The sequence below is a fragment of the Athene noctua genome, chromosome 5, assembly GCF_965140245.1.
Source record: "Athene noctua chromosome 5, bAthNoc1.hap1.1, whole genome shotgun sequence".
NCBI classification, from domain to species: domain Eukaryota; kingdom Metazoa; phylum Chordata; class Aves; order Strigiformes; family Strigidae; genus Athene; species Athene noctua.
Window position 1 is genome coordinate 34158714 of NC_134041.1, and position 24287 is coordinate 34183000.

Sequence of the window (24287 nt, forward strand, 5' to 3'; positions counted from 1 at the left end):
TGTGAGAGAGAAGGAAGGAGAGTAGAGATTTGCATAGATGGGTGGCATGCCTAAAAGAGGGGATGAGGAGAATACTTTGTAGAGCAGGCTTTTGAGTGGACTTTCAGCAGTGTTTTGAATGGCATTACATCAGGCTAGAGAAAAAGGCATATTGGTAACTGGAATAAAAGTTTTAAGAGGAGTAGCAAGGAATTTGAATGACGTGGCTAGAAAGAGAAGGTTGTATGAGGTTCAGCTTACTCCCGAGGATGTAAAGGCAGCCTGTAGGGAGGCTGGCACCTGTGTGTTGAACCGGATGGTGCTATTGTCCATGAAGCAAAGACAGCAAAGCAGAAAAGACGGGTGAAAAATTTAGAGTTCTGTGGTGTTTGTTGGTCTTGAACTGACAGCCAGGTACCCATGAAATGAACCAAGGACAAGCTGAATCATAGCTTAGCCAGAAGCAGATAAGAACAGTAGAGCAGTGGCTGTAAAAGTAGACGAGCTGCTAAACACCTGAATTTCTGTTGCCAGGAGCAGTATGCTGACAGAGTATGAATGGCATCGGAAGAGGTGAACTCCAGTCAGTGGTTTTATGTAAATAGTAAACTGAAAAGTAAACAGTTAGTTGACAGAGAAAGGAAAAAGCAGCAGGTAGAGAAGGAAGTGGAGAGATGGGGGGAATGTTTAAGAGGCGAGAGACTGAAAGAGATTTTGATTAGCTGAGGGATGGGACTGTGGAGGGCAAATGGGACAAGAGAAAGTGTATGATGTGGATGGGATCTACTGGACAAATGAAAGGATTAGAGGACGACCACGGGAAAGAAACTTCTGCATTTGTCAAATGATAGAAATGAGAATTGTTCAAGGGTTCCTTTGCAAGGAGGAACAAGGGCTGGAGAATTTGAGGAGCTGGGACTGCAGGTGTGGAACGAGATTGAATTGAAATACTGAAACTGCTCGACTGTGGAGCGGACACAGTTGAAGATAGGAGGGATGGAAAAAAGACCTTTCTCTTGAAGATGCTTGGCCTGGTGGTTGTGTTTGTGCTGTATGCCAGTGGATGCATACACTGAAGATGAACCACAGCTAGGGGCTAGCAGAATGGGCCTTACGTTAGTGGAAAGAGAAAAGAAGGAATGGGGTAAGACAGTAAGGCAGGAAGAAAATGATTGACCATGTAAATAGCAAAGAGGCAAGTGAGGGGGTAGTTTAAGGCTACCTGGTTAGAGGAATGTTCTCAGCAACTGGCCAGAATTGTACCAAGGCAGTAGATACTAGTGCTGGCCAGTTCTTTCATCCAGTATGAGGTGATGCTGTGTCAGTGCGATTTGCCTTAAGTTCTGTAGAAAGGTAAGTAGAGTAGGTCTGTGAGATGCTTAGCTTTACAGTGGCACACTTGGAAACTGTGGAATGTGTTTGGTGAAGTCAAGTAAGGTAGGAAGTTCAGATAGTTGAATGTATGAGCTTGGAAGTTGGAGAGACCAAACTGCAAACACTACCTTGACTTCTAGTTTGAATAAGGGAAAAAACCTTTCAGACCAGGGCGCATGAATAATGATGTAAGAAAGATTCTTTTTTTTTTTTTTAGGAGTTAGACTTTGAGAAATAGAGAAAAGCTCTTGTCAGCAGAGAAAGCTGTATCTAAGAGTTAAACTAAGAGTTGGTGAAGTCAAGCCTCACAAAGGAAGTGAACACAAACAGGTCAAGTTTTGTCAGCCATATGAGAACAACAAAAGAATAAGTCTGCTTCCTAGAGAGAACGAGATAGGAATTAAAATTAATCTATATATAACCCAAAAAACCAAATGAATTTTTACCTGTTTTCTGTAAGGATGACAAAGGTCAACCTAGAGGTTGATGGTAATGATGGCGCGTGGGGCTTTTTCATGTGTTCAAGCTTTGTCTCCAAGAGCTTAATGTGCCCATGCTGGGCATCTGGTAGTGTCCATCCCCAAACTACCAAGGAACTGGTGTAAGAAATGATAGTCAAGCAGCAAGAAGTTTTAATTCATCGATCAAGTCAGAAATGCTGTTGTATGGCTGGAGAACAGCAGCGGTGCCTGTATTTGGCGTGGGGAAGGTGTGATTTAGGTGGGTAGGAGACAGTGATCTCATGAAGATAACTGCTCTGATTTAAAAAAGCTGTGGGCTTAAACTGTTTGTTTGAAAATCTGCTCTTGAAATCACTGAAAAAAATTAGTGTCTGGGGAGAATGAGGAATTATAAAATATTTTTAAGTACCTGTTGAAGAAGAGCTGCTGCTGCAGCTTAAGCTGAAAGGGAGACTGTTGGTCTGGAGACAGGTGCCTGTGGGAGTTCTACATGGATCAGTCCTGTGTCTGAACTGCTGTCATGCGTTTGTTAGGGTTGGTGACATAAAAGCAGAAGCATGCTGAGAAAATCTGATGGACTGGCAGAGGAAGAAAACACCTGAAGGATGGAAATATCCTACAGGCTGACATTCAGAATTGCTGTAACAGAAGTGGGTTGAAATTAAGTAGCACAGGATGCAAAGGCACATTTGTGAATGAATCGACATAATTTCTGCTATAGGATGATTATCTTTTGTCTTCATCCCTTCCAACTTTGGGTGTGTTAGTCAATCACAGGATACATGAGCCACCAACATGATGCAAAGCAGAAAAGACAAATGTGATGCTCTTGTTTTGGATTATTGCCAGCAGAGGTTGGAAGCATGAGCGCTCCTTGTAGAGTGTCCTGGCTCTCAGTCTGTAATTCTGTTCATTTTTGAGAAAGTTGATTTAAACTGGAAGGGAGACGAGAGGACTTTTGGGATCATCAAGAAAATTATGAGTATGTCTGATTATAACTTGAAGATTATAGCTTAGTTAGGTTAACAAAATGAAGATTTAGGGAGTATGTGATTAGTACTTATAAAAAAAATCATGAACTAAGCATAAGGTAGGAAGAAGAACCGTTCACACCAGCTATAGAGTGGTGTATAAATTGTTAGAAATGAGAAGAAAGTTTCAAGTCATCGGAGATAGTGGAGTGGCACTCCAGCAAGAGTGAGGGAAGCAAAGAACCCAACAGCATCAACATTGGAGCTGGATCAGTTGCTGAAGAGGATTATAAGGTGATTTCCTTCGGTAGCAGAACACAGCATCCTCCAATTGTATGTTTGTAAGCCAAGTGGAAATATAAGACCAAGGAAATTTGCAGCGAAGGGGAGGATTAGGGTGGATCGTTGATGTGGAAGTTGCATTTTTGAGAGGAAAAGTGTGGGAGTCTGACAAGTAAAAGAGTGATCCAGATGTATAATCAGAAATATGGAAGTTGATTGTGCAGAGCTGGATGTGTGTAAGAGATGAAGGTGAGAGGAGTGCCGAGAGAAGAGAGACTGCAGAGGGGAACATTTGGGAGCAGCTACTTTGTGGTAGAAGTCCTCCATAGTCTTATCCAGGATGAAGAAGAAAAGGTGTGGCTGTAATGCTTTGTTTAATTCAAGGCAGACAGTGGTGCTGGTCTCTCCTGCTGCTGGAGAGACCAGTGTGCGAAGAGGAGGTTGCTGTCAACTTTTAGATTTGATCTCGTTGTTCTGGAGACAGTGAGGTAAGGGCAGGTGGGAGTGAGGAGTACACTGGGGAGGGGGGAAGATGGATGAAGAGAGTACCTTGTTTGTGTGGATGTCTGAACGCTCTGGGAAGCAGAATATGGAGAAGTGGATGCAGAAAAGGAGCAGAGAGGTGTTAGGCAATGTTGGTGTAGAATTGGAGGAGGGGAAGCAGTGGTGTAAGAAGAATAGAGTAGATGCAGTGCCACAGCAAATGAGCAGTGAGAGGCATGGGTGTGGCATGGACAGGTGGACAAGAAGATTACAAAAATGAAAAGCAAACGAGTTTTTAAAATGCTATGAAGTGACTTTTGTAGGCCTCCCTGTTAACCAGATAGAGTACTTTATTTCACCCTTCCAGTGGTTAGGGAGGGATGGGAGACTGGTGCCCAGGAATCTGAGGGAAGCAGTGAGGGATGAGTCATTGAGACAGTAAGGGCTCCCTAATGCTTGCAAATGTTTTTCCGATTGGAGTCCTTGATCTGGGAAGGAGCAAGGAGGAGCCCTGCACTCTGCATCTGGGGTTTTTACTGTGGCAGGTCACAGGAAATGCAGCCAGGAACAGGAGTTCCCCCAAGCCTCTTGTGCACCAGAGGAGGCCTGTAGAGACTGTATCTCCACATCTTAAACGACTGCTGAGCTTTCAGAACCAGTCCTCAAGCATCAGGTTTCTGGCTCTACTGATAGATGACATAGACTGCTCTTCCTCTGAGTGTTAAATATCCAGATAACAGAGAAATACTATGCTCCCTCGTGGCCAGTGCTGCCTGGTTTAGTTAGCCATTGGTTACACGTCTAGAGAGGATTTTAGATACATGGTTTGTTCTTTCTGCTTTGTTTTTTTGGCCAGAGCTGAACTTCTGGCTCTGGAGTTTGTTCAGGCAAAGATTGATTTAAAACACTATTTGTCTCAAAGTATCTTTAATGCTCTAGCATTGGGTGTATAGCAGAACATGTTCTTCCAGAACTATAAATGAACTGCTGTAGAAGGGTGCTTTTAAATACCTTCAGAATTCTGAAGGGGAAGAGCTGAAAAGTACCAAATATATCACTAAATATTTTTGTGTGTTCTTAACACTGATATTATTCGATAACTACCTTCTCTGAGAATTTTGTGGTGTTTTAAAAATGAATTTTGAATAATTGTCTCACACTGCACACTTCATGTGACCACAAGTTTGGCTTCTAAACACCTCTACAGTCACATACATTGGCAGGAAGCTTGTGTTGGAGAGTTCAGTCAGAAAAACATTACAAAAACTTCTGTCAAACTAATCTGGATCCCAGTTAGGACCTAGGAACTAATCTTCTCTTTGACTCAAAGAACATGTCAGAAAAGAAATTTTGATTTTGATTATTTTCTTTCCAACAGTGACCCTCCTAAGTATGGCTTGGGATTTAAATGGGGCCTGGAACCATCAACATTTTAGGAACATGCAAAACCTCAGATTTTCTCTGGGCCTGCTCCTGCCCTCCCATACGCCCTTCTGAGCCAGCTCTGTGATTTCTTTTTTATCTTACTCTTAGGTCCCAGATGTTCTGGTCAAGTATATTTACCTGTGCAACCATCAGGCAAGGACTTGGCTGTTCATTGTCCTTGCTGCAGCTTGCTGTTTTGTCCCTTGATTTATAGCATATGTTAGTCCCTTTCGGCTAAATCAGACTGTTTTGGAATCAGGTTCCTGCAGCCTGTCCTGACAGTGTAGACCAATGCCATGGTGTAGTTTGACTGTACGTTTGGCAGAAGCAGAAAAACAGTTCCCAAGGAGCTGACAGGCTCCCTACAGAAACTGGGTTGCACTATTGTCCACTCCAATGCTGTCTTCTCTGAGGGAACTGCCTTGGAGAAGGAAGAAAGATGGGATGTGCTCACATTGATTTTGCATGGTGGAAGATGCTTGTCAACTGCCGGAGATCCACAAAGTAGATACGTAGGAGAATTCAGAGGGAACCAAGTGATTTTACTTACAGACAGTTGTGTAGTTATCAAAAAGAAAGCTTTGGCATCTCATTCAGCTTGTCTTTTAGTTTTGAGTAGGCTCTTCCCTCCTGTTCTTTCCTTTAGTTGTGGGTATAATAGTACAGTAGCATCATAGCCCTTATTAATGACTTCTTATGGAATATTTTTCTCCTTACTTCCTGGTTTAGGCATAGATCTCTGCTCCAGAGATATCCCAAGTAGCACTCTTCAGTGCAGTCATTGGCTGGATAATAGAGGCTGTGTGTGGAACAGACACTCAAAAATGAAAACTGACCTTATTATGAGTTTTAAAATGGAAGCCTAGAAGATTACTGTCTTTTACTTTCCCAGTTGCAAATACAAAATGCATCATTAGAAGAGTAACAGGCTTTGTAACACAGTGTCATGCTCTAAGTTGAGTTTAAAACCCCATTCCAAGCTGTCAAAGCGTGACAGGGTGGCAGTGCTTTAGTCTTGCAGTGTTATTAATTTAAGGCTGTAGGGTATTTCTGCGAGGCCACATGGAACTAGGGAAAGAGACACAGGCAGCCTCCCTTCCTCTAGGGCTGTGCAGAGGCATCTCTTGCTACTGGTCATTATATTAAGTGAAATAGCAAGAGCTAAGGGAGGCCTCTTGAGCAAAAGTTGCTGGAGAGTGCTCTGTTCTGGTTTTGCACTGGTTGTGTGTGACTGCATTTTGGAATTCTCACAGCCAGCCTGCTTATGTATGAAAACTTGCCTTCGGCATACTTTCAGTTTACCTGTGACATATAATGACCTCCTGTACTATAATTGATCTCCACTGGGAATTCCTTCGATAGCTAGAATGCCTGTCTCTTTAAACTATACTTCTTGGATAGTAGAGGTTCCCCCTGAATTGTAGCATCTTAACTGTCTTGCTGCTAATGTCACTGAACTTTATATTGCTTACTTTTTCAAGAAGTGAAAGGAATAACAAAAAAAAAAAAAAAAATCAGGTTGCTCTGCAAAGAAACTGGTATTTTCTTTCTGAATGCTAGATCTAGGTCACTTGTTGGGTTAAAGAAGTCTTGGCAAGGAACGTGGCTATGTGTCATTGGAAAGCCTGGGAGAAGCAGCATATGAACTGGACTGAGATGCTGTAAAGAGGATAGCCCTGGAGAAACCATTAGTTTTACAGTTCTGGTTTTGCTGTTTTCATTTAAGAAACAGGCTGAAGCATTGTGAGCATGTTAGTCACGCTTGGATTTAAATTTAGCCTTGGTAAAGCTAATTAAAAATATGTTGAGTGACAGTATAAATGCATGCTTTGACCTTGCATCTTTTAGTACTGCTGTAGGAATCTGTTTTCTAAATAGATAGTTTCCTATAGCCAGCACTGTAAGGGGGTACAGCTGTGTGAAAAAATGAGCACAAAGTGATCAGATGGTGGCCTAGCTGCTTGCAGAAAATGGAGTTACTTTGTGTGAAAGGGGTAAAGGAATGCTAACTCAGTGTGAATCCTGTCCTTGCTTGGCTTTGTGTAGCCAGTGTGTAATATCTTGTAAACCAGAGGCAAAATGTGTGTGATGTCTTCATGTTGTTTATCACCCCAGTAAGATAGTATCAGAGATTGTAAAACATATCTTTATGCATAGAACCTTTTTTTTAAAAAAAAAAAAAAGAATAAACACATCAGAAAACAGGAAAACAGTGTGTTATATTCTTAGCAGATTGCTCAGACAGCAGCAAAGCTGCTTTTGTCCAGTGGTTGTGGACCAGTTTTTGATAGACCTTTCTTTGAACCCTAGGATGATACTTTTATCGTTTTATCTGCATATTATTCTATATCTCCTCATAGTTAACACATCTGCATCTAGACCTCATTCCTAAAGGGCTCAGCAACTGACCCGTAGTTGTCTCCAGGCAGTTGTGGTTTTCCCCTGCAGTCTCCCTGAACTTCTTTTGCCCTTGATTCACCCCCAGCATGCTGTCGTTTCATGTTCAGTGGCCATACAAGCTTTTGAGAAGTGACTTGTGGTTCTTCATGGGTGGTACAGTAGCATGTAGGGCCAAACTATAAAGTCTGTGTTATGTTTTTACAGCTCCTGGAATAAGAATTTTATTGAGATGTGTGAGGATGTGGGTTTGGTGTTTTGTTTTGGTTTAATAAAATTTTAAAGCTATAGTGAGGAATTTCGTGTTTTGAACATAGAAATCCATTTACATTTTATGGAAATCACCCTCCCTTGGACCAAAATGAACTCATGCTAGTGCCTGAGTACAGCTGCACTGTAGTTCAGTTCAGTATCATGCTACCAATAATTTAGGGATCAGAAGGAAAGTAAAAACATACCCAGGTGAAATGATAAAGATCTTGGATTGTTGCAGCATCTTTCATGCAAATAACTTTCAAAGGATGGCCACAAATTTTCACCAGACAGACTATGTGAAATAACATAGTACAAAAATCTGATTTGGGTGGGGCTTAAAACTCAGCAGCAGTGCTGTTGCCTGGGATTTGGTAGAGTTCCCCTTTATCTGGGGATGTGGGAAAGAGAGGAGAAAAAAGCGTTTCTGGGATGAGTTGACTTCATGAGGTTGCTGAAGAGGTTGAAGCACTAGAAAAAATTGTGTGGGAGGTGGATTAGCTGTCAAAGTTGCATGGTAATATTTATTTAGTGGCTTCATAGTGTTATCACATGGATGTCTTCTCCACATGTGACATATATGGTGCAAGGAACAGCTGCTTAACAATGTGTAAAAGCACATTGAAGCAATTTAGGGCCAGAAGTGAATTAATTAAAACCACTTGGGGAGAAGACCTGAACTTCTGAGAGTCCAGAGTTCTGTGCAAGCATTTGCCCACCGTGCAACAGCAGTTACAGAAAGAAACCCACATATTAAGCTGAAGTGGGGAATGAAGTGAAGCTTAAAAAATACTGCTGAGGAGATTACGGTAGTACCTCACTCGTTCCTGCCTCTTGTTTCCTCCTCTCAAAGATAAGGGAACTAGCAAAGGACTCCGCAGCCGGGAAAGGGTTGTCAGCATTTGGAGGCACTGAAAGGGTGAGGACTGCTAAATTTGCATCTTGGTGCAACTGGGGTTGATGTGCAGCTTTAACAATAAGTGCATCTGTTAAATGGGCACAGGATTGGGGCTCGATGCTGGCAATGAATAGGAGGATATAGCAAAGGCATTTAAAACAGTGAGTGGAGAAGGGACACTCCAGGGTGTGTTTGGTGGTTTTGGAAGCAAGGAGGGGGGAAGAAATGTGTAATTTTACATTGCATGTAATTAACCTGAAGGACTTACTGCTGGAAGAAGTACTTGAGTCCAGCTGTCTAGAAGGATTCAGAAAGGACTAGACGTTTGTATAAATAATGAGAACAAATGCATGAATACTGTGCGAGATTTAAAACACAACAGGTAACATTTTGTGATTTAGGCATAAAACAAATACCTCCTGCACCTGAGGTAATAGGTGAGAAAGGTGAGAGCCTTTCCCCTTAGACTGGCTATTCTGTATGTTATGGGTATTGTTTCTTCACCTTCCTCTATAGCATCTGGCCATTGTTAGAGGAAAAAAGCTCTAGTTTAAAATGACAGTTATTATGTGTTGCTTTTTATAAAGTTCTGGTTTCAATTTGTTTGCAGCAAATATTCAGTGAGGCAGAATGTAATTGAACACAGGCACTCATAAAAAGAATTGTGAGAACATTAATGTCCAGAAGATGTCAGGGCCATATTGCAACATAGTATGGGAGTTTGTTGTGAGCCTGTTTTCCAGCAGTCCTGCAGCCGCCTCCTGGTCAGTGAGAACTCTGGGTGCTCAGATCCTGCTTTTTTTGTGGGTAAACCAAAATTTTGTGTCCTTGCTGTTTTAGACTGTGTGAATGTAGGAATGGTGGGTTGCCCTTTGCTTTACCCCATTCAACTTCATAATAGCCGCTTTAAAAATAAGGCAGCTAGAACAGAGTATGGTACTCTACATGTGGTCTCATCAGACCTTTTATGCAGTGGAAGAGTAATGTCCTTTGACTTGCTTCGGTACCCTTTATGTATACTTTGCAGAATTGTTTACTTTTTGTTGCTGCTTCCAAGTGTTGTGCTGAAAGATTTAATGTTCTGCCTACTCTAACCCTTCAGATCTTTTCTCTGATCTGTGTGCCAGAGTGTGACCTTTGAGGGTAGTACTTTCAACAGACTTTTTTGCTGGCCTCTAACATTTCTCTACATTTAGTTGCATAAGCCATCTGTTGCCCATCAGAGTGCTTTAACAGCTTTGGCAACCAAAATTAAACTTCACCAGCCTCCACATTAGGTGTGAAGTTTTCTGCCAGTTTGCATGGTAGCACTCGTTAACCTTCTGCTCTGTCAGGTTACTGGGTTACAGTCTGGAGGAGATTTTACTTGTTCCTCTTTGCCACCAATTTGTGTCCAAATACCAATTTATGTCCAAATTTTTTGCACTCTGAGCTCAGCCCTGCATCAGTGCAGAAGTTATCGCATACTGCAGACACCACTGAAATTTGTGGTGGTGGTCCTTTAGCTGCTGCTGCTCCACTTGTCTCCCGTGGCTCAGAAATAATGTGAAGTCTTCACTGAGAATAAACTGGTTGCTGTGTATGGTATTGAGCACGTGAATTATTACATATAAGGGCCCTGTCATACAGATTTGAGGATAATTGAGATACTAGCTTTAGAGAGGTACTGCAAGTCAGGAGTCCTATGCACAGTACTCATTTGTTAGTTACTCGCCCTGTGGCTTGAACTGACCGGCTTAGCTTCTGAGGGTTTAATTTTCTCACCTGTAATATAGTCACAGCTCATTTTCAGATCTAGTGATCTGAGGAGTGTAGAGGCAAACTCTTGTGCTTTAATATGAATGTATAATATCCAAAGCGATGAGAGCGAAAATTATTCTGCCCTGCTGGACGTACAAGAAAAGTTCTGTAGCAGAGCACGACCCTCCTGATATGTCCTATGGTTCTGTTGTCCAGTCTTTACTGTTGGTATTTTGGAGAGCAATGTACTCTGCTGTTTCCAGAGTCAGGGGCCTGGTACTTGTAATCCTTTCTGTAGAGAAAGGGTGTTGTGTGAGACACTGGAGTTTACCTGCTCCTTCTTAAAACCTTCAGCAGGACCCCAGGAGAGTGTCACGCAGCACGTGGAGGAGTGCATCTCCTGTGGAGTGGGTTGCTGTATCGGAGTGGGTTGCAGTGGCTTCAAGTGCTGCGTAAGTCTCCAGCACATGGCCTGTGGGCTGCAGCCAGCAATGCTGCCACTGGGCCACAATGGCACTAATAAGGTGTAGGCATTTTAAATGCTTTTGCAGAGTGATCCTGTTGTTATATTCTTTTCTTTCCTCGATTTTCCTTTTAAGTTCTTCCCACCTTTGTGTTGTGAAAGCAGTTAAAGGGTTCTTTTCTTTTCCTCTCCTACCCTCCGAGCTGCTTTGTATGGTTGCCTTTCTCCCAGTCAGTAGCTGTTTCTTCCTTTCTAGGGAGTCCATGGGCTCTTTGTGCAAGTAGAACAACATTGTTTTTATTATAAAGTGTAATTTTCTGTTGAAAGGTCTCAGGATGATTGAACAATATGGAATGAATGAATGAATGAATGAATGAATGAATGAATGCTTTGAGATGTGTTCAAATTATCACAGCTATTGGGCTTCAAACCGAAGACTTGCGATATATCTCATGTAGTAGTTTAGACTTCCTGATCTCTGTGGCTCCTTCTGACTCTTAATAATCTAAACTTCTGTTTATATCCTAATATATCCTAAAGCATATATATCCTATATATGCTAAAGCAGAAACAGACTACTGCATATTACAGAGTTATCTAGGATTTTATTTCCCCCTGTATAGAGTTTATGCCCCACCTAAAATCTTGCATGCACTGAATCATATTGAGTTTCTGTTCTGAGTTAAGTGCAGAATGTCCTTCAGTTGTTTATAGTATTCATGCGGATAGAGCTTATTAGATGAGGTTGGTAAGGTTTCAAGACTTTGTTGGTGTTGGGATGCAAATGACAAGTCAGTACACCCTTCAGGGTTAAGTGTTGTCTTCAGTGCAAAAGAGGTTAGTTAACTAAATGCTCCTGAGGTGCATTTGGAAGCTAGTTTAAATATTACATGCAACTACAACAAGTAAACGATGATGAAGATATGCTTACGCATCCTTTTGTCTGTTTGCTTGGTCTGTAGTAATCTCTGGCTCTACCTGTGGTGCGTTTTGTATTTTTAGAGTAGAAACCCTTTAGGGCAGGGATGGTGCCTTAATGTTTTGACATGGCAGCCATTGTGCTGCTGTTGGAAATGTTTCATAAGTAGCAATAATGTATTTCATTTGGAAGTCAGATCTTATGCTTTTGCATTCCTCTCATTGAGTGCTTCAGATTGATTCTGGCTGTGCTTTTGGTCTGCTGGCTCCCCATAGCATACAAAATGTGAATGAACTCTTGCACGCTTACTTAAATCACGAGACTTGCATTCTTGTGCAAAACCAGTCATTTTGTTCAGAAAACATCAGGTGGTTATAAAGCTAGAACAGGACAGAGAAGAAGAGAGGTATGCTATTAACTCCTGATGGGTAATTAAACAATATGCACACACAAAACCAAACTCCCCCAAAACCCCCGAACCAAAAGCAGGCAGTAAACATGAATAACTTCTGTTTTATCTTACAGCCTGACATTTTTTGCTCTTTCTTTCCCCCTTACTTGTAAGCTATACTTAGTTTGCATTGTGACTCAACACTTCCACGTAACTGTGTGTTTTGATTTGTGTCCATTGTCTAAGGATTTAAGTTCAATTGCCACATAGCATTCTTAAACTGAAATACAAATGTCTGCAGTGTGTTCAGTGCCAGCTTGTGCAACCCGTGCTGCTTTCAGCTGTGTCAAAAGAGATGGGCTGATGGCCAGGTGTTCTAGTTACAAGAATGCAGTAAGTTTTGTAGTTATGCGGTATGTTTATACCATATGCTTATACAGTTTGTCATACAAAATGCAGAATTTGTCATAGAGAAGATACCTGTAGAATTAGCACAAGGATGTTGCCATCACAGGTACAGTATGTACAGACACACACATGTAGTCCTGCATAGACACTCTTTATATGTGTGTGTGTCTGTGTACAAGAGAAGAATCCTAAGAGATTCCGTATTGGGTCCCCTGTGATGTCTAGATAATATAGTAAAAATGAGTTTGGCCTGAACTAATGATTGCACTAATACTTTTGGACTCTTTCTGCTCTTAAATAGATGTTCAAGCTGGTAACTCTTAATATTAGCTAACATTAGCTTATTATTACTGTTTTTTTTTACTCTGACCCCACCCTGGAGAAGTCTCTTAGTTTCAAAACAAAGGGCAATCAAAAGCATGGCCTTTGAAATGAAGTTTATAATGCCGTTAGGTATGTATTCATGCTGTGGTCATAAAAATGTTACTTACTGCTAACCTATTTTTTTAATAAAAGATTAAAAAAGCTTGGCAATAGAGATTGCTCACAGTAATTATTATGAAACATGTAACAACATTTCCTGGATATTTTTTCTTTCACTCTGTTTCAAGTTCAGTTTATTTTAAAATCTGAATTAGTCTTCTGCTAACTATGTTATCCTCTGTCAAAATGCATTTAATCTCCCCGCACCTACCGTTTTGTTTTCCAGCTATTCACACTATTAAAATCTGTCACTCTTGCATTGTTGTTTACACTGAGTGCAGTAGCAGTTTATACTGGTTTCCTGGGTCAGTATAATTTTAATTTCTGTGAGCTGTTTGAGCAAGCTTTGCAGTGTGAAAGGAAAGCCAACAATACAATCAGGATGAATCAAACCATTTTTGGTTATATAATGTGCATTCATGCTACTGTTATGCAACAGAAGCATTACTTGTGGCATTCTAAAATATATTTTGAGTTGCACGGTGTTGCCGGCTGTCTTATACAGGATGTTCTTTGTTTCTAATGACTGAGCAGAAAGTGATGATGAGCTTCATAATGAAATTAAATTACATTCCCGGAAAGGGAAAAGTAGTGTGCCTTTTCACAGGTACTGGTGAAAAGTGGTCTTTATGTTTCTGAATGGTCAAAATACAATTTTTGACTGTTTCTGAATGGTGAAAATAGAATTCTTTCATGTTGATCTATACTTTTCATAAAATGGTCTGATTCTTGTCATGTTAAATCTGACTGGGTTAGTGGTAATATCAGTCATCCCTTCTCTTTAGCTGTACCTGGCACTTATTAAAAAATGACAGCATCTTTTGGTTTAGCATTTTTCATGAAAGAAGCATGGCAGATAACTTTACTGATGAGTGTTTCACAAACAAATTTTGTATAATAGCTTTCCTCTGCTATTTATTAGGATAGACATAGAGTAGTTGTCATCTTTAACATCCAGACAGCTTATAAATATGAGGATAATTGAGAATTTTCAAGCTCTGTTTGGTAGTGATGTCACTTGGTTGATATAATAGCAGTATGAAGTGGCATCAAAATTGAGTTGTGCTGGAAATAATCCTGTGATGTCTAGCCTTGTGTCAAAATAATCAAGGGTCATATAATGAGAAAATAGGGAATTCGGGAGATGGGAGGGGATGCAACATTAAAATTGTGGTTATGCAGTAACTGTAGCATAAGCATTAAGGTATATGAGAGCAGGAGATGAGTCTTGGGAAAGGGTTACATAGAAAGCCTTGAAGGACAAGGTTTTCTATTTCAAGGTAGACTGTAAGTTATTTCTGGGCTTGGACGATGACTTTAGCAGCTGTGTTTTTTTATATCTGGGAGGATATTGATGTGGGTGACATGGGGAGAAAGGTCCAATTTTGTGGGCCTTCAAAATCTAGATTAGTTTACAGTAGGAGCAAGTATTCTGTGGGGAGGCCACAGTGTTCTTACATGTCATTGAATCAGGTAACCTGACTTTTTCTAGCTTATACAGTCTGCCTTGTTGTATAAAGTTCTTCACTGTTTGCATAGAAAAGGAGTCCTGGAAGGACAAAAAGGGACTAATATGTGCTTTTATGTCAGTAATTTAGCTTAAGATGCCTAGCTGGTTAAAGTGAGGAAGGTTATTACCTGTACGTATTCATGTTCGTTCGAAATGCTCTTAAAGTTGGGAAGTTAACACAGCTTTAGCCATTTATACAACATTTTCAGAGTCTAGTTAGCTCTTCTGTAGGAGATTTACACACTGATAAATGAATTCCATTATCTGTATTCAACCTGGCTACTTACAATGCATATCAGTGTGTCATGTTACTTAACAAAAATATCACAATAATTTTTGACAGTATTCTTTATTCAAAGTATTTGTTCATACCTGGGTTTGTACTACTCCTTGCTTGCTGTGCCCTTAGTTGTTGGCTTGTGACAGTATTCTGCAATCACCTGGTAACAATGCAAAAGCTAAAGCCATGTGAAGGTCTCTTCTGATGAACACCCTGGTGTCTCAACCCTATGTTAAGATCTAGACTGACTGGTATTGCATGACACCAGCAGGTGACTCTTCCAAAGATGGTAAAATGTGTGAGGTGGAACTGGGGAGTTTTGATTTTGGTAAGAGATGGTTTGTTTTCAAGTTCCCAGTAGACCTTACAAAGAACTGAGCTGGGATCTGGCCTTTTGAGCTGAATATATGAATTTGTCATGTTTTCAGTTGCCATATTTATCTTCCTTTGTCTGCTTGTTGCAACAAAACTGGGTTGGTTTGGTGGTCTTTTACAACTTTAGCGTAGAAATTATACTGCTTAGTTTTATAGAGTACTTGTCTATCTACTTATATACGTCCATCTACGGACTCTGAAGTAGTCCACAGAGGAGGTTGGTGTTAACTTGCCCTTCCATAGCTGGGAAAACTAATGCACACATAGGTCTTGCTTAAGGCTCTACCCAGGGCTAATGTTACCATGGTGTGAATTTTCAGAGTTCTAAGACTCTCCTGAGCCACCTTTGAGGGTCTCCCAGGAGGGACTCTTCTTCCTGCAAAACTGTCAGCTGAAGAGCCAAACTCCCTACCATCTGTAGTTAACAGATGTTCTGCTTTGTGCAGGTAAAAATTTTGAAATTAGTTAAAATCTCGAAGCAGAGAAAATAGTTGCACTTCTTGCAAAGGTCGGCCAGTAGTTCTGGCTCAACTTAGTGGTGGCCAAATGCATATTTTGCTGCATAATCTGATTTGTATAATGTTTTATAGATATGGATGATGTTAATTTCTGGAGTGGTGAACGGTAGAAACATCCTGCTTGATTATGCTGTGTTTTCAGATCATCATAATTAAGACTTGCATTCTGTATGTAAATACAATATTTCCTCTGCTGTGAGTTTGAACCTCTTGTATACCAATCTTTGTAATCTATAGTCAGGATTACTGAAGCTGTTTCAGGGTCAAGTGAAGTTTTTGAGTTGTCTGCCACCTTTTTGTACTGTTTTTCCCAGCTCCACTCCCCTTCCTTTCTCCTTATGGTTCCTACTGAGTAACTGAGCCTGGAAACTATAAGCAGGCTTTGGCACCTACAAATTTCAGGCCAGACTGGAAACAGCAGTGGGATTCTGGGGAGGTAGGAAGAGAAGTTAAGATAAGGTTTGTTAGCAGAAACAGTAATTAGTATTTACTGTTTCTGGGGCACAGGGGAACTGCCCCAGCTGCCTATTTCCCTTTCTTAGGGACTCTTTATAACCCATACCTGTAAAAGTTTTGATTCGTCTTGACAGTTAATTGCTGCCTGTTTTAGGCAGGTCCAAAGACTATGTGGAGCTCTTCCCTCATGGAGACACTATGTAACACTTCCTTCCTCTCCAGAAATCAAAATATTTTAGAAAATGGGCTGATTTTACTGCCCAGATGGGCAGTAAAATCTATTTCCTTGCTTTTGTTCTGGTGCCCTACTCACTTAGCTGTTTATTATTTTGAGTATTTATTTACTGCTCAGTTTGGTGGTTGGACATTTTGGTGTTCTGTACACTGAAGAGAGGAGGGTGCCGAGTTTTACCAAAGTAATTTTCCTCTAAAATGAAGGGCTTTGGAAAGATATTGAATATGGGACATTTGTTTGCTCGGTTAAAGAGTGTTTCTAGTAAATGTCATTTGATGACAACTATTCCCCAAACCATGGAAGATGCACATGACTAAGAATCTTACCTGACTTACTGGTTTCTTTTACTTGCTTTTCTATGTTAAATTAGGGAGGAAGCATCACACAAGATAGCTAGAAATGGAGATCTGAGGCTAAGCTTTTGGGGCAATTTTTGGTCTCTTTAAAAAGCTTGTATGCTGCATAGTAAAGCTCTTGGAGGACTTGATTCTTGCTGAATAATATGTCTACATTTCTTTGCTGCACAGATGCTTCTAAGAGGTGGGCCAAATTTGGAGAAGGAATTTCTAAGTTCCCATGGCTGAACAAGTTCCACTATTTGTAAGAGTCCTCTCTCCTCTCCTCCTCTCTCCTCTCCTCCTCTCTCCTCTCCTCCTCTCTCCTCTCCTCCTCTCTCCTCTCCTCCTCTCTCCTCTCCTCCTCTCTCCTCTCCTCCTCTCTCCTCTCCTCCTCTCTCCTCTCCTCCTCTCTCCTCTCCTCCTCTCTCCTCTCCTCCTCTCTCCTCTCCTCCTCTCTCCTCTCCTCCTCTCTCCTCTCCTCCTCTCTCCTCTCCTCCTCTCTCCTCTCCTCCTCTCTCCTCTCCTCCTCTCTCCTCTCCTCCTCTCTCCTCTCCTCCTCTCTCCTCTCCTCCTCTCTCCTCTCCTCCTCTCTCCTCTCCTCCTCTCTCCTCTCCTCCTCTCTCCTCTCCTCCTCTCTCCTCTCCTCCTCTCTCCTCTCCTCCTCTCTCCTCTCCTCCTCTCTCCTCTCCTCCTCTCTCCTCTCCTCCTCTCTCCTCTCCTCCTCTCTCCTCTCCTCCTCTCTCCTCTCCTCCTCTCTCCTCTCCTCCTCTCTCCTCTCCTCCTCTCTCCTCTCCTCCTCTCTCCTCTCCTCCTCTCTCCTCTCCTCCTCTCTCCTCTCCTCCTCTCTCCTCTCCTCCTCTCTCCTCTCCTCCTCTCTCCTCTCCTCCTCTCTCCTCTCCTCCTCTCTCCTCTCCTCCTCTCTCCTCTCCTCCTCTCTCCTCTCCTCCTCTCTCCTCTCCTCCTCTCTCCTCTCCTCCTCTCTCCTCTCCTCCTCTCTCCTCTCCTCCTCTCTCCTCTCCTCCTCTCTCCTCTCCTCCTCTCTCCTCTCCTCCTCTCTCCTCTCCTCCTCTCTCCTCTCCTCCTCTCTCCTCTCCTCCTCTCTCCTCTCCTCCTCTCTCCTCTCCTCCTCTCTCCTCTCCTCCTCTCCTCCTCTCTCCTCTCCTCCTCTCTCCTCTCCTCCTCTCTCCTCTCCTCCTCTCCCGCAGCTTTTCTACTGTTTGCCAGCTCTTGAGACAGATAACAGTCAAGCTGTGAACTCCAAGGGTAGGAGAAAATGAGAATGTCTTTTGTATAATGATCATGGAATTACTTGGTCCTGGAAACTCTGGGTTGCTGCCAGAAAGGTTATTTATGTGTTAAGAAAGCAAAGGAAAAGGGTGGAGCTTTGGAAATCCAGGAATACCCCTAGCTGTTAGATCATAGGAAAGAGCTCATAAAGTTATTTTGGCTTCTGAGTTTGGTGCAGTCAACATGCAAAATCGTGATTTTCAGCAGCATCCAAAATGAGGAAACAGGAGTTAGCGCAGTGGAGGGAGCTCTGCAGAGAGTTCCATAGGTTGTTTTTTTTTTCAAGTGCATTGTACGATAAAAACCGATGTTCTTGCAAAGGCAAGCATCTACGCTGCCTGGAGTCTGCAGGCTGCAAGAGATCCTACCTCTGATCACCCAAATTCTGCATTTCAAGCTACGGTTACCTAGACTGGAAATTCTGCTTCAAACCCAGAGTCTTATCTCATGCAAGCTGTTTTCCAGGCTGACAGTTCTGCAGAGTGGAGGACAAGGACACAGAGGAGAGTGGGATGCACGGCTCTTAAATCCTGCCAGCATTGCAGAACCGATTGCAAGTGGAAGCATGGATATGTACACCCAAATTACACTTGAAATAGTTGTGACTAATTTGATAAGCTCAGTCCTGTCACTGCTTTTTCTCATGTGCACTGTTATGTGGTATTGTTAGTGCAAAAATACCACTTTGACATTTTTTTTTGTGTGTGGTGTGGTGTGGTTTTTTTTTTTCCTTTTAATGGTCATGTGATGTGGCCAGGGGGAGTCAGCACAATGTGTGCACAAGTTTGAGTCAGTTAAGCATGATTGTCAGCTGCTGTGGATTTTATCTGTCCATATACACAGGAGGCAATCTTGCTTGCTTTCTTTTAAGGGGAGAAGGCTCAATTATAAAGTTCATTAAGATCTTTATTGGAAGGAAACGCTATGTCAAATAAGTTAATATCTTTGCAGGAGTCTTACGTAGCATCTTGAAGGCACATTATTGAGTTTAGTGTGTTTTTGCCAAAGAATCCGGTTGTTCTTCAAACGTCTCTGTTTCAACTGTCTTGCTACTTTAAGTGATGTATGACTGCATGTTTAATGAAGGATACCTTAGCTTTTTCTTCTCTCAGGCTGGTGTTATGGACGCTTGTATTTCTGGAGTTTAGGAAGCTTAATCTTTTCATGGTTTGATGATTATTTTCCTTCTCCCTCCCCTGTCAAAGATGAATGTAGATATTTAAAGGCTTATGCTGGAGAACCTGTGTGTAAGAAAGCAATATCCACAAAATAAGGACAAAATCACAAAAAGTGTCTTATTCCTATGTTCAGAAAGTTAAAGATGATTCAGGCAAACAGTGAAATGAAACATTCTTGATTAGAGTGCCCTATTTTTAGTTAACATGTAAATTACCACACTTTAGGCAGTTTTATTCCAGCATAAAGTGTCTGTCCAGTAAGTTAATAAAAATAGGTAGAGTGGAAGCCTCCCCATCTGGAAAAGCTGTAAGTTTCAAGACAAGTCAAATATATTTAAAAATCCATCAAAATCAGTAAAAGTGGAGTTTGAGACACTAGTTAGGTGCTCTTGAAAATAATTTTGCAGAATTTCTAAATACAACAAGTTTATAGTCAAGTGGTGATGTTTTAAATGACTAAGCCTGAAGAATATTTGATATCTCATTTACTTACTGTTCATCCCAGTTGTTTTCTTTTGGTATTTTTTTCCAGCCTGCCTAATGAAAAACAATTATACTGATTTAATTCCACAATTCTCGCTTTCAGAATCTCAACAAATATTTATGCTGGAAAAAAACTGCAGACCAGTAGTTTTTCGGGTAAAAGCAGTTGCTTCCAGTGCTGTTTCTGAAAGAATGACTACAGTTCTGTATGTCGTTATTTGTGTAACACCCTATCTTCATACTATTCAGAATTTATCATGAGTTTAGGAGATGGTGGAGTTTATAATTGATTGATAATCCCATTGGAGGTTAACAGGTAGCATTTGTACCTTTGGCCCATGAGTCTGTGGGATCTAGATCTGTATTTTAGCTGTCAAACTGAATGAAATACCTGGCAACTTTGGGGCATGTGGAGGTTTTGCTTTATTTCCTTGTCATTGGTAGGCAAAATGGCAAGAGATCAGCATATCTTGGCCAGTTCTTGCAGAGAAGGACTGGTAGGAAATGGAGATTGTGGTATCAAAGGTTGCACATGGTGTCTCAGCAGATTCATAAAGGAGTGTTGCTTTTACACACCCAGTAACAAGCTGTGCTGGTAACGAGGTGCTTGTAACTGAGGACCTGCTTACTCAAGCGCAGTATTGGTGACTGTAGCAGAGAGAAGAGGTCTGCTGGATATTATGCCAATACTCATATCTTTTCCTCATCCTGCAATTGTGTGCGTGGCTATCCTGCACTTTGATGATGCCTTGGTGAGTCAGTGAGATTGTGTGTGGGTTCAGGAGCCAGCCTGCATGGGGCAAGGTCAGGACCTTAATTGTAACCAGCTTGGAACTGAATTACAGCTCCTCTGTCACCAGGGCATCTGCAGCCGGTTTCGCAGTCAGTTTGTGTTTGAAGGAGCTTTTTAGCCTGAATGTTTTCAGTCTGCATGGATTGTTTTGGCAAGAACTGTATATGCGGATAATGTTTTGCGCTGTATAGCTGTAAGACGATCACCTTAAAAGAGAGTGGGCCCCTCTGAAAGTACAGCGTTGCAGAGGAGTAGTAAAGATGTTAGAATTACACTAGATCAATACCTGCACAACCTCAGAAAATAAGGACTTGCAAGAATATACCTCAGCTCAATCTTTCTATGTTTGCTTTTGAAAGATGCTGCCTACCTGGTAGGAAACTATGTCCTCATCAGTTACATGTGCAGATTGCCAAGGCCATAATCCATTGGCTGAAAAAATCAAAGTAAGATGATTTAAAAACCGTAAAACAAGACAGACTATAAAATGCCATATTTGTTTACTTTTAGCCTTCTAGAGGACCAAGAATATCTTACTGAAGCCCCCAGATGTTAGGGTCTAGCATCTTTCTTAGACCTCTGGGCAGATTGTTGAAAGAGACAAACAGGAGCTGGAGAGCCCTTTTTGTCTTTTTGATGCACAAACCAGTGCAGAAGTTCTGGTGGCTTTAATTGGTACCACGTAACAGTGATCACCACGAGCTACTGTCAGAACTTATGAACAGCTTTAGGAACATCTTTTAATAGCAGTAGATACAGTATTCTTCTGAGCAGACAACGCAAAAGCAAACATGAAAACTCTTTTGCCTTTGCGTAGCCTGGTTATGTCAGTGAAGAGATGGCCTCTTGATTAAATCCAGACTGAGCAGTTTCCTGTTAGCATGCTAACTCAGCCCCCAATGTCTTATTCTGAAAGTCTGTTACTGAGCATGTCTGCCAGGTCCTTTTCCCTTTAAAATTACAGGCAGCACTGCTAAAATAATAAAAACACAAACAATCCCTACAAGTCTCTTAAAATGATTTCTAGCAGTTTAATGTTTTACTGACAAACTCAGTTTTAGATTTTCAGGGTTTGGTGTTGGTTTTTTGTTTTGCTTTAGTTTTTGGTGTGGGGTTTGTTGTGGTTTGGGGTTTTTTTTGGGTGGGTTTTTTTTTTTTGGTGTTTTTTTTTTTGTTGTTTTGAACATTCTCCTAATGTGATATCTTGGGGAAGTTGCAGTGTTGCAATTAGCGGAAAAATTTGTGCACGTATCGTACTTGGGAGCAGATTCAGCCCTTGTTTGGTACACATTCACATTAGTGAATGAGACGTCTTTACACACGCTGAGTAGAATATGGCCGTAAATCAGTACATCATGGTTTGGACAATCTGCTGGATAGAAAATTAATAGTTAAATACAGTGGTGCAGACATTCTTCCCTGTTTGAAAGTGGTTGCATTGTATAAGTGGTTATTGTCAAAAGTCTATTTTAATTGTACGATGAAAAGTCAGCAAGAAAATGTAGTGTTTTTTTTTCTCCTGAGCAAGTTTTGCTTAGGGAAAATTTGAATGGAGGCGGGCGATGTATAGCACCAATAACAAACAGTATTCTTAGAGTGTTTCTGTAATGGTGATGCCATATATAATTCTATATATACCTTTAAGTCAGGTGTATAACAAATTATACACCTTTATATCAGCCATGAGATCCACGGAACAAAGTTTTTCAAGTTATTCTGGTGTAATTTCACTCATTCCCTGTGGGGTTGCGTTTGGGGTAACAGTGGGGTTTGGTGCAGTAGTACTGTGTGTTGCCTTGTCTGTTTATAAAAGGTATGAATGGGTTCATGACACAAGCCCAAGTTACCAGTCTGTTTGAGCAGATGTAAACCCACAGTGCTTCCAGAAATTCTTACAGCTTGCACCCAAGCTTGTGTTCCTTGCATCAGCCTGTGTGTTTCTGCAGCCGTGGGGTGAACTTGTGCGGGTTAAACCTGAGCCTAGGAGGTGAAATAAAGGGCTCTGTTTTGGCTGGACCACTTTCCCAGCCCACTTGGCTGCAGCAGGTGGACAGAAAAGGGCCTCTGGGAATGGCTTCTTTCAGTGGCTTAAACTCAAGGTGAAATGGTGCCATTTTGCAGTTGAGATGTGGCTGCAAGTCTCCTAGGGCCTCTGCTTACCTACTGCGTCTATACTCTTTACAGGCTGTTGACAGGTCTTTGTGTCTTGATGGTGCAAGATGATCCTGGCTCTTCCAGGCCTTCCTACAGACACAGAGGCACTTTTCTGCCAAAAATCTGTGCCTGGGCCCACTTCTTGTTAGAAAGTCCAGAACACTGTGGGATACTGCTGTTATTCCTGGTTTTTCTTTTCCTGTCTAGTCTATTTGTTTGGTTTTGGTTTTGGGGTTTTGTTTTTGTTTTTTAATACAGGAGGTTGTATTTTAATGTAACAGTGAGAGTTTGTTGGACCTTGTTAAGCTGGGAAATGAGATGTCCTCGTGCCAGAGTAGCAGGGCTTTAGACTAATATTAAAGACCTCTATCTTGTTTAAAACAAAAAAGGGTGTCTATTATAAATAATTCAAAAGCAATGGAAGGTCGTGATGTAAATATGAAGTGGATGGGTGATCCGTTCCTAATTATTTTATGAATAGGTTAACTTTTTTCTTTGTGCTTTTGTCAATATACCAAGCCAGAGTTGGTAGTGACTGTAAGTCGTTAACATGCTGTCTTCATGTCCTCAGTCTAGTCCCAAGGTGTTGTGTTAATGTTGGAATATTGTTAGCCTTGTTGTTTCTAACTCATACCTTAGCAGGCAGTTTCTGGAGCAAAACGTCTGGTCAAACTGTCCATGAACTTCATATTCAGTCCTGGTGGTGGTTGGTCGGGATGAATTTGAGACACGTCAAGGAACCATGGAGAAACTCAGAATATGGCTTGTCTCGTTACTTAGGGGAGCCTCTCAGTCTGTACAAATAACCGACTCGATATTCCAAACTCAGAAGAGCTGTTAAATTATAAACCGTTACTGTAAGGCTGTGAAATGTGACCTAATGATATGCTGTTACTGCGTGATCTCATGATACAGCAGAAGCTCTTACTAGGAGGGGAGGCTGTGATTCCGAAGAGAACCATCACAGCAGTCCCAGCTGAAGGCATGCTGTGGGTGAGTATGTAAGGAGGAAATCTGCAGCGGAATAATGCTGCGATGAAAATGGTTGAACTCCTTAGTTTTTATCCTGAGGTTGCAGGAGAGTTGATGATGCAAAGACTAAGTACTAGAGTGTTGTGTGTTCATGTCCAGTGCAAGTTTGTTTCCTGTAGCATTCTTCTACTGATATATCTAATCTAACCTAAAAAGATTTAAGATTCCCTCCCCCCCCTTGAAATATTTCATGACGGCTTGATTTCTCCTTTGCATAATGCCATTAATCCTAGCTAGGATTTGACTTTGTAAACTCAGTGGAAGTGAATAAAAGTAACTACTTCAAAAAGGTATTTCATTCGTTCAGATGATCTTCCAATAGTTTATTTACATAAATCATAGTGATGTCTGGGGATTTTTGACAGGATTTTTCATTTCACTCATGGTTGCGGACACTCGAATGGGTTCAAGCCATTTCTTTCTCTCAAGGAAAATTACTTTTTTGTTACTGGAGTTCCATTAGTGCTGGTGATATGTGATTATGCACGTCATGTAACTGTGACTGAGGTAAAAGAGCAGGTGTGTCACAGCATGTTTTCCTCAAGCTGAGGATGCAGTCCATCAGTCAGTTTGGTCCCCATTAAACAGCAGCAACAGAAAGAGAACTGTACACCTCCCCATGCTGCCTCTGTAGTTCGGCCTTTCTTAGGTTAGTGATCTGAACATTCCTTCCCAGAGACAGTCAACTCAAGAGGTAGAGGGAAATCTTCTGTTTGATTGCT

General features: G+C 41.4%; 1 protein-coding gene across 2 annotated transcripts in view; it reads left to right on the top strand.

Annotated features, from left to right (window-relative positions):
• Window positions 1-24287, top strand: part of LOC141960858 (ral guanine nucleotide dissociation stimulator-like 1) — an 81930-nt gene that overhangs the window by 4340 nt on the left and 53303 nt on the right. The window lies entirely within an intron of this gene.